General features: G+C 38.8%; 1 long non-coding RNA gene across 1 annotated transcript; it reads right to left on the bottom strand.

Moving 5' to 3' along the window:
- Nucleotides 1-354: 354 nt before the first annotated feature.
- Nucleotides 355-8,775, bottom strand: LOC309857812. Its single transcript, XR_014307926.1, has 3 exons — nucleotides 8,631-8,775; nucleotides 3,311-3,451; nucleotides 355-917 (listed from the first exon to the last, which is right to left on the bottom strand). It is a non-coding gene; the product is annotated as an uncharacterized lncRNA (long non-coding RNA).
- Nucleotides 8,776-9,150: the final 375 nt, after the last annotated feature.

Genomic DNA, 9,150 nt, shown 5'->3' with positions numbered 1-9,150 from the left:
AAATTGGTTTGTTTTAAGATGCTGGAACCACTAACAGCATTTAGGACATTGCCCCAAACTCTGCCTCTGTATTTGCCTCAGAATCAGTTCACAAAAGGGTACCTAGGTGGCTCCGTTGGTTGAGTATCCAGTTCTTGATTTGGCTCAAGCCATGATCTCAGGATCGTGAGCCTGAGCCCCATGTTGGGCTCCACACTCACCAGAAAGTCCGCTTGAGGATTCTCTCTTCCTCTCCTTCTGCCCCTCCCACTGCTCTCCCTCTCTCAAACAAATAAATAAATCTTCTTTAAAAACAACAAAAAAAGAATCCGTTCCAATAAAGATTTGTAATCCTTTCATTGGATCATTGGACAGTGCTTGACCAGTTTGCAGTTGAGGATTCCCCAGGAACTATAGAACATTAGTTTACCTGGCTATACACCTATCTGGTTATTGCAAAATTTCAGAAGCTAGAAGAATAATGATTGCCCATGGAAAGAGGAGCACCTAAAAGAGAGCCAGCAGAGAAGTGGTGAGAGTGGGGTGAGGAATGGATATTAGAACAGTGGTTCTAACCAGAATTAATAATCAGTCACTTGGATGAACACCTGTTTTACAAGTACAGATTCCTGGGTCTCAGGGTGGGTAAGTTTGGGCATCTGTATTTTTAAAAGCTCCTTAAGTGATTCTGATAATCAGCCTTGTTATTGGATATAATTTGTGAAGTCTTCAAACACATGTACGCATGCACACACACACACATGAATGCATAATTATCAAGGGGAAATTGAAGTCCAGTCTGGGCCAGAACACTCTAATATCCCCTGAAACCTGATTCTGCTCAACCTCAGACTATAGGAATAGATCTTAGGTAAATCAGCAGCTTTACGTCTGTGTTCTTCTACGTGTATTTCTTCCACGAGGTCTCAAACCAGGACCTAGGTCGGAGAACAAAACAACACAGATAGCTGTAAGATTTGTAATTATGAAGAGGTGTTTCCCTGGCATTCATTTAGTCTTTTATTTCCAGCTCGCAACTTTGCCAAATACTTAACCTTGAAAGTCCCGTGTCCTCACTGGGGCATTGACAGATGCTTAAATCCTTTATATTAGGATTATATTATGTACTTGTTATTGTCATTTGGAATTGAGTCTGTGCCCTCAATGGAATTTATCCATTGCCCAAATGGAGTTGAATAAACAAGTTGATGGCTTTTCCAAGTTCAGGGAGTGAAGCAGAACCCTAAGATGTTAATGTTGTAATACCAAATTATGTCCAGTTAGAATAGTGCCTTCCCAACATCTGCCTTGAGGAACACCTAGCACCAGGATTGATTGCTTATCTCAAATAATGTTGGGGAACAGGTCCAGTTTGGTTTCAGCAATTAAATACCCCAGATAAAAACTCTTCTCATGGTTTTACTAGACTAGCATTTTCAACAGCCATTAATGAGCCAAGCACTATGCAATTTTATAAGTGAAGGGATTCAGGCTATCATTATGTATAAGCCCTCCCCAAATAATCTGCTCTAGTCAGAAGGCATGATCTGAAAAAAGAAATGATAATGTTTTGGAAAATGATGACATTCTGTAAATACAATCTGGCAGCAAAAGTTCTTGGAAAAACTAATACTCGAGTCAACATGCCTCACTCTCTTGCTACATGAATCAGAAATTAATTTTTCCACAATCATTCTTACATTTCTGAACTGGGACATTGTTAACAGAGTCTGAACACTCAAAGGTACCTAGACTCTTAATACAATAAGCCAAAATGAATATAAATGGTTGAAGAGGGTAGTAAACTAGTTTTCTTGAAATTTTCTGGAAAATTGAGTTTACAGTGACTAGAATGTATGAGGCTGCCAAAGGGTATGGAGGTTGGGGGATGGGAGAGGTGGAATTATAATGACTTTCACATCCATAGGGGCATTTGTGTTCCCTGGGTAATAACAAACATTAAAAACTGAAAATACATATTGGCAAGGAAACATTATTGCTTTAGCTGTTTTGCATATAGCTTCTTTCATCACCTTTTTCATCTTTAAGGGGTGGTTCATGCTCTGAATCCGCTTCTGAAGTCCTTTCCAGGCCATCTCCCCTTTGTTTACTAACTTTCCAACTAAGTGTCAGAGAAGTGTAAAAACATCCAAGTCTCCTGCTTCAGAAAATAGAGTGGCTATTGATATTGTTTGGCAAAACACCTTAATAGAGGTATTTTGGCTGTGAAAAGTTAAGCCTCAAATCAGGATCTAAAGGAAGGAAGCAAAATAAAGGAGTTGCCAAATTGCTCTTCGGTAAAAAGATGTGGAATGTTAGTGTGAGTGGCCTGAAAGAGGAAATGAGGGACACAAAATCTGGAAGCATTGAACTTCAAGGAGATCAAAGAAGAGAGAGTGGTAAGACAACATGTTGGATATTGGGGCTGTTTGGGGTTAATGGGTAGGGCTTTTCAGAACAGCAATTCGATATTACATTTTAAATTTTGCTGCACTGTCCAGTGCTAGAACATAAGCCCCATGAGGTACCCCTGGACTTAAGTAGAGTCAGCCACACATAGCTCCTTATGTTGGTGATTGCTTGGTAAAAGAATTAGAAGGATATGGGGTTGCTTTCCACATCAGGATCCACCTAGGCTCATGAAAAGATTGTCATAGGAGATGGACTCTCTTGGTAGAGAGTCAGTATTCAGGTGAAGCAGAATCTAGAGGAGGAGGAAATTAAGAGACAGCTAAGCCCCTGAGACTTCTCTACTCATGTCAGAGCTGCCATGTATCTCATAGGCCCCACTAAAATAATCTCTCAGCTGGTGTTGCTGTTCTCCCTCTTGCCCTGTTACAGTCTATGCTCTATAACAGCAATTGGGGGAACTTTTAAAAATGTAAATTAGCAGGTGGTGAAATAAGAGTTTTCTAAAACATTCATTTTGACAACCACCTACAGATGAGAGTACTATTGTGGGAGTCCAGTAGTCTAGAGGAAGAACTAGAGAAAAAAAAAAAAAAATCCAAGAATAGATGCATTGAGGTAAGAAGAAAATATAATGGAAAAGATAAAGTTTTACTTTATCCATGCTGCCCCTTCCCCAAAGCACCACAGTTTCGTGCCAACAGAAACTCCCGCAGCCTCTGATTTCTCCCACAGAGGAAAGTCAGAGCACAGCAAATGAATGCCCATATTCCCCAGCCAGGCAAGAGTCTGCTCAAGAGACCCACTTTTTTCTTGCCCCACTCAGAATACTTAAGTGATGGGCACTTCTAAAGGTAGGGAGACACAGGGAACAAAGCACCCAGGACTCAGAACTCATCAAAGGGCTACAGATATTACTAACCTGCTTTGTGGATGCCATTGGGAAGTTCCTCACAGCTGCTTAGGACTCAGCTCCTGTGGACCTCTCTCAACTGGTTCACAGTCACCCCTTATTCTCTGCATGATTCACCCACCTCGCAAGGTTGTTTCCTCAAGTGCAACCCTGCAAACAGTAAGTGCAAGTCTTTATAGATCGTTCATGAGCACATACAGAAATCCAACTCTGCAGGATTGGGAGAAGACACAAAAATTTGAACAATTCAGGAAACTTTCTTTGGGAGGGTCTTAGTACAAGAATGGCTTTGCAGGATTGAAAGAAGACATATAAGTCTTAGGAATTTCCCTTCAAAGACAGAACAGAAGGTATGGACACTATAAAAACAAAGAAACAAATGAACTATAGGCCACTATCACTAATGAATATAGTTACAAAAATCCTCAACAAAATACCAGCAATTGGGGGAACTTTTAAAAATGTAATTTTCAGCATCACAGTAAATAGATTATATACCATTATCAACTGGGACTTATCCTTGGGATATAAAGATGGTTCAACATATGCACATTGATAAATGTAGTACACCATATTAATAGAATGAAGAAATCATGTAGTTATCTCAACAAGTACAGAGAAAGCATTTGTCACAATGCGATATTCTTTCATGATAACTACTCTCAATGATTTAAATATAAAAGCAATGGGTGCCTGCGTGGTTCAGTTGGTTAAGCCGCTGCCTTCGGCACAGGTTGTGATCTCAGGGTCCTGGGATCGAGTCCCGCATCGGGCTCTTTGCTCAGCAGGGAGCCTGCTTCCCTTCCTCTCTCTGCCTGCCTCTCTGCCTACTTGTGATCTCTGTCTGTAAAATAAATAAATAAAATCTTTTAAAAAAATATATAAAAGCAATGTCCTCAACATAATAAAGAAAATATACAACAGGCTCACTCCTGGCATCATAATCAACGGTGAAAAGCTGAAGGCTTTACCTCTAAGATCAAGAACAAGGTAACACTCAACTCAGAAGAGTGACCCACTCTTTTTTTTTCTTTTTACATTAGTAGTAAAACCCTTTTTACTTGATAGCCTGTTAAGTTGAACAGATAGGGAATTTTAAGATTAAACGGTTTCTGTGTATTCTTTTCAGAGAAGATCTGTATTTATTTATCTAATAAAAGTGTCATATTTAATTATTTGAATAGATAAATACTTGTTAGTAATATCACCAAATCAAACTATACTTGAAATGTAGTTGAGGGAATTCTTTTTGATCCCTAGCCTCCAAATAATGAAACAAGATGGGATTGGGAGGGAGACAAACCATAAGTGACTCAATCTCACAAAACAAACTGAGGGTTGCTGGGGGGAGGGGGGTTGGGAGAAGGGGGGGTGGGGTTATGGACATTGGGGAGGGTATATGCTTTGGTGAATGCTGATTCACAGACCTGTACCCCTGGGGATAAAAATACATGTTTATAAAAAATAAAAAATTTAAAAAAAAAAATAAAATAAAATATTCAACATTATTAAGAGTGACCCACTCTTACCACCTCTACTCCACATGGTACTGGAAGACCAACCACAGCAATTACTTAAGGGAGAAAAATAAAATAAAAGATATCCAAATTGAAAATGAAGTAAAATTTTCTCTTTGCAGAAAACCCTAAGGACTTCACCCAAAAAACTATTAGAACTAATGAATGAATTCAGAAAAGTTGCAGGATACAAAAACAACACATAAAAGTCAGTGGCATTTCTGTACACCAACAACAGACTACCCAAAAAAGAATTAAGAAAACAATTCCTTTTATAATAGCATCAAAAAAATAAAATACTTAGGAATAATTTAATCAAGGAAGTAAAAGATCTGTACACTGGAAACTATAAAATGTTGAGGAAAGAAACAGGAAAAAAAGCCCACAAATAAATAGAAAGATATCCCGTGTTCATGGATCAGAAGAGTTAATAGTGTGGTGAAGTTAATATTGTGAAGATCTACCCAAAGCAATCTCTATCAAAATTCCAGTGATGTTTTCTCTGAAATAGAAAACAAACAAACAAACAATCCTGGAATTCATATGAAACTACAAAAGCTCCTGAATAGCTGGAGCAATCTTGCTCAACTAATCTTCAACAAAAGCACTAAGAATATGCAATGGGCAAAGGATAGTCTCTAATAAATGGTGCCAAAAAATGGATATCCACATGCAAAAGAATGAAACTGGACCCTTATCTTACACCATACAGAAAAAAATCAACTCAAAATGGATTAAAGAATTAAAGGTAAGACCTGAAACTATAAAACTCCTGGAAGAAAACAGAGGGAAAATTTCCTTACCAGTACTTGACAACAAGCATCTTGGCAGTGATTTATTTTTTTTATTTTTTATTTTTTTGGCATTTGACACTGAAAGCACAGGAAATGAAAGCAAAAATAAAGAAGTGGGACTATGTCAAACTAAAAAGTCTGCACAGCAAAGGAAACCATCAACAAAATGCAAAAAAGAAAAAAATTCTTCAGAATGGGAGAAAATATTTGCATACTGTGTATCTGACAAGGGATTAATACCCCAAATACAGTGCAATATAAACTCACTATAGAACTCATATAACTCAATGGCAAAACCAATAAATAACCTAATTTTTTTAAATTAGCAAAAAGCCTGACTAGATATTTTTGCAAAGAAGACATTCAGATGACCAACAGGTGTATGTAAATGTGTTCAACATCGCTAGTCATCAGGGAAGTACAAATTAAAACCGCAGTGAGATATCACCTCACACCCATTAGGCTGGCTGCTATCAAAAAGTGAAAAGGTAACAAATGTTAGTAAAGATGCAGAGAAAAGGGAACCTTTATACACTGCTGATGAGACTATAAAAAGATACAGCTATTATGGAAAATACTATCTATGTTCCTTTAAAAAATTAAGAATTGAACTTCTCTTGGTCCAGCAATCTCATTCGTGGGTTTGTATCCAAAAGAAATGAAATTGCTATCTCTGGGAGGTATCTGCATGCCCCTGTTGATTAAAGCATTACTGGCAGTAGCCAAGATATGGAAACAATCTGAATGTCTGTCTAAGGATGAACGGACAAAGAAAACGTGGTGTGTATTACACAATGGAATAGTATTCAGCCTTAAAAAAGAAGGAAATATTGCCATTTGAGATGATGTGGATGGACCTTGAGGGGATTATGCTAAGTAAACTGGCCACAAAAAGACAAATACTACATGTTCTCAATTATATGTGAAATCTAAAAATGTTGAACTTAGAGTAACAGAGAGTAGAATGATGGTATTGCAGGGCTGGGAGCTGGGAGACATGGGGAGATGCTGATAAAAATATACAAACTTCCATTATAAGAGGAATATGTTATGTAAACCTAGTATAAATCATGGTAAGTATAGTTAATAATAATCTATTATTATTGAAATTTACTAAGAGAGTAGAGCTCAAGTGTCCCTAACACAGACAGAAATAAATCGTAGCTGTGTCAGGTGAGGTGATGGATATGTGAGTTAGCCAATCACAATAATAAATTCACAATGTATACATATATCAAAAACATATACAAGATTTTCATTTGTCAATCATACCTCAATAAAGCTGGTGAAGTACTATAACTCAGATCATGATGATTTCCCATCCTTTTTAGAATAAAGTCCAAATTCTCTGCTTTGGTCAAGATGACCCCATGTGCCCTGGCTCATGGCTGCCCCTCTGGCCTTGTCTCTTATACCCTCCACCTCCCTCCTGATTTGCCCACACTGGCCTCCTTGTCACTTGTCCAACATGTGAAGGCCCATACTATCTCAGGGTTATATACATTGTTATGTCCCCTCTGCCTGCTATGCTCTTTGTCCAGATTCTGGCATAGCTGGTTCCCAAATATCTTCAAGGTCTTAGCTTTTATGTCACCCATGTATGATCCTTTGACCATGCTTCTTCCTCAACCCCTGACTTCCTCTTCCTGCTTCATTTTTCTTCATCGCACTTTTCATCGCCTTCAGTTTTTATTTATTTGTATACTTCTTATCTGCCTCTCTGTGCTTGGCAGCCTCAATGATCCCTGTCTTCTGGTTTATGCTCTTATGCAAATTCCTACCATCTTGACTTTCAGCTGGAGCTGGACCTAGTAATTTCTTTCTAATGACTATAATTCAGCAAAAGTGATGGGATTAGGTTCCAAAAGGACTGTGACTTCCATTGTGCCCTCTTTTTTTTTTTTTTTTTTTTAATGTATTTGGCAGAGAGATCACAAGCAGGCAGAGAGGCAGAGAGAAGCAGGCTCCCCGCTGAGCAGAGAGCTGGACGTGGGGCTCGATCCCAGGACCCTGAGATCATGACCTGAGCCGAAGGCAGTGGCTTAACCCACTGAGCCACCCAGGCACCCCTCCATTGTGCCTTCTCTTACCCTCTCTCCCTCACTGTCTGTCGACAGCCAGCAAGGACCTAGACCTATAAACTGCCACACGAATGAGCCTGGAACCACATTGTCTTCCAGCTGGGCCTTGAGAAGGCTATAAGCTCCAGTTGATGCTTTGTAGCTTTATGACCTTGAGTCAGAGGCCCCCAGTTAATCCATACCCTGAGTCAGGCCCCCAGCTAACCCTTAGAAACTATGAACTGATACATGAGTGTTGTTCAGAGTTACTAAGTTTGGGGGTAATGGGGGTAATTTCTTACACCACAATTGGTAACTAACAGCTCCAGTGGCATGTAAGCTTGATGGGGGAAGGGACTTACTCTAGCTTGTTTGGCACTCTCAGGGAGGTAGAATGCTGGGCACCCAGAGACATTCAATAAACTTTGGGCTAAAATGACTAATGAATATTGGGATGATGTGGAGGACACTAGTTTTCTCAAAATAAATGGGATGGAAACCTGAGCCAATGTTGATATTTAAAGCTAAAGCAGTTTGCAAGGTCAAAGGTGACTGCAGAGTTCTCAGGAGTGCTGCAGTAACAGACATTCTGGTAATACTAGGCTCAGAGTAGTAATCTCTTGATGAAAATTATCAATGCTGGTCTGTGTTGCTTAGTAAAACTTCAGAGTGCCTGGACAATCTCAAGCACAGGGTTGGGGGCAGAGGGTGGGAAACATGACTTGGTCACTGTGTGCATTTGGAAGAATGACTCAAACCTCCCACACTTTCCTCATCTCTAATGACCTCACAGTGCTGTTGGTAATATGTAGAATACAGTACATAGTGGGCTATGGCTTGTTCTCAATAAATGGTGGTCTCTTTCTCCTCAGGGAGCTTATTATATGAGGAGATAAGATTCACACGTAAGAAAGATAACTAACATGGGGTGTAATGTTTGTAATGTTATGTTAAGTACCTGGTATTTTTGAGGCAGGAGTTATAATGAAATAATTATTTTCTGTTTCTTCCTTCTGTAGTGTGAGGTCTTGGGTATATATTTTTGTCACTTGGGAATACCATCAGAAAACTCCTCAATTTTTCCTCATTAATGATAGAAAAAAAAAAAAAACCTGCTGAAAATGATGAAGAAATCTCAACTTTGCTGGTGAAGACCTACAAAAATGTAGTAGAGAGAAATGACAAAAGTTTAACAGATTTACTCCCACTGCTGATTACATAAAAGTGGTAATTTCTGTGGTTGGAGGAAAAGTCACTGTTCTTAGAGTCTAGCACCCATTTCCAGGAAAGACAGAGCAAGATTTCTCAATCCATACCTTCACAGGAACAATCACATTGAAAATAATTATTTCATCCTAATGGTTTACTCTAGATTGTGTGAAGAATTCCTTGGGATTCTAAGGAAATGAATAGTAATAACAATAATAATAAGGATTTTTTTCCTTTTGCTATGCACTGATTAATATTCACATTATGAG

This window comes from Mustela nivalis (genome assembly GCF_964662115.1).
Source record: "Mustela nivalis genome assembly, contig: HAP1_SCAFFOLD_1316, whole genome shotgun sequence".
Classification (NCBI taxonomy): domain Eukaryota; kingdom Metazoa; phylum Chordata; class Mammalia; order Carnivora; family Mustelidae; genus Mustela; species Mustela nivalis.
This window is presented reverse-complemented; position numbering and strand designations above follow the sequence as displayed.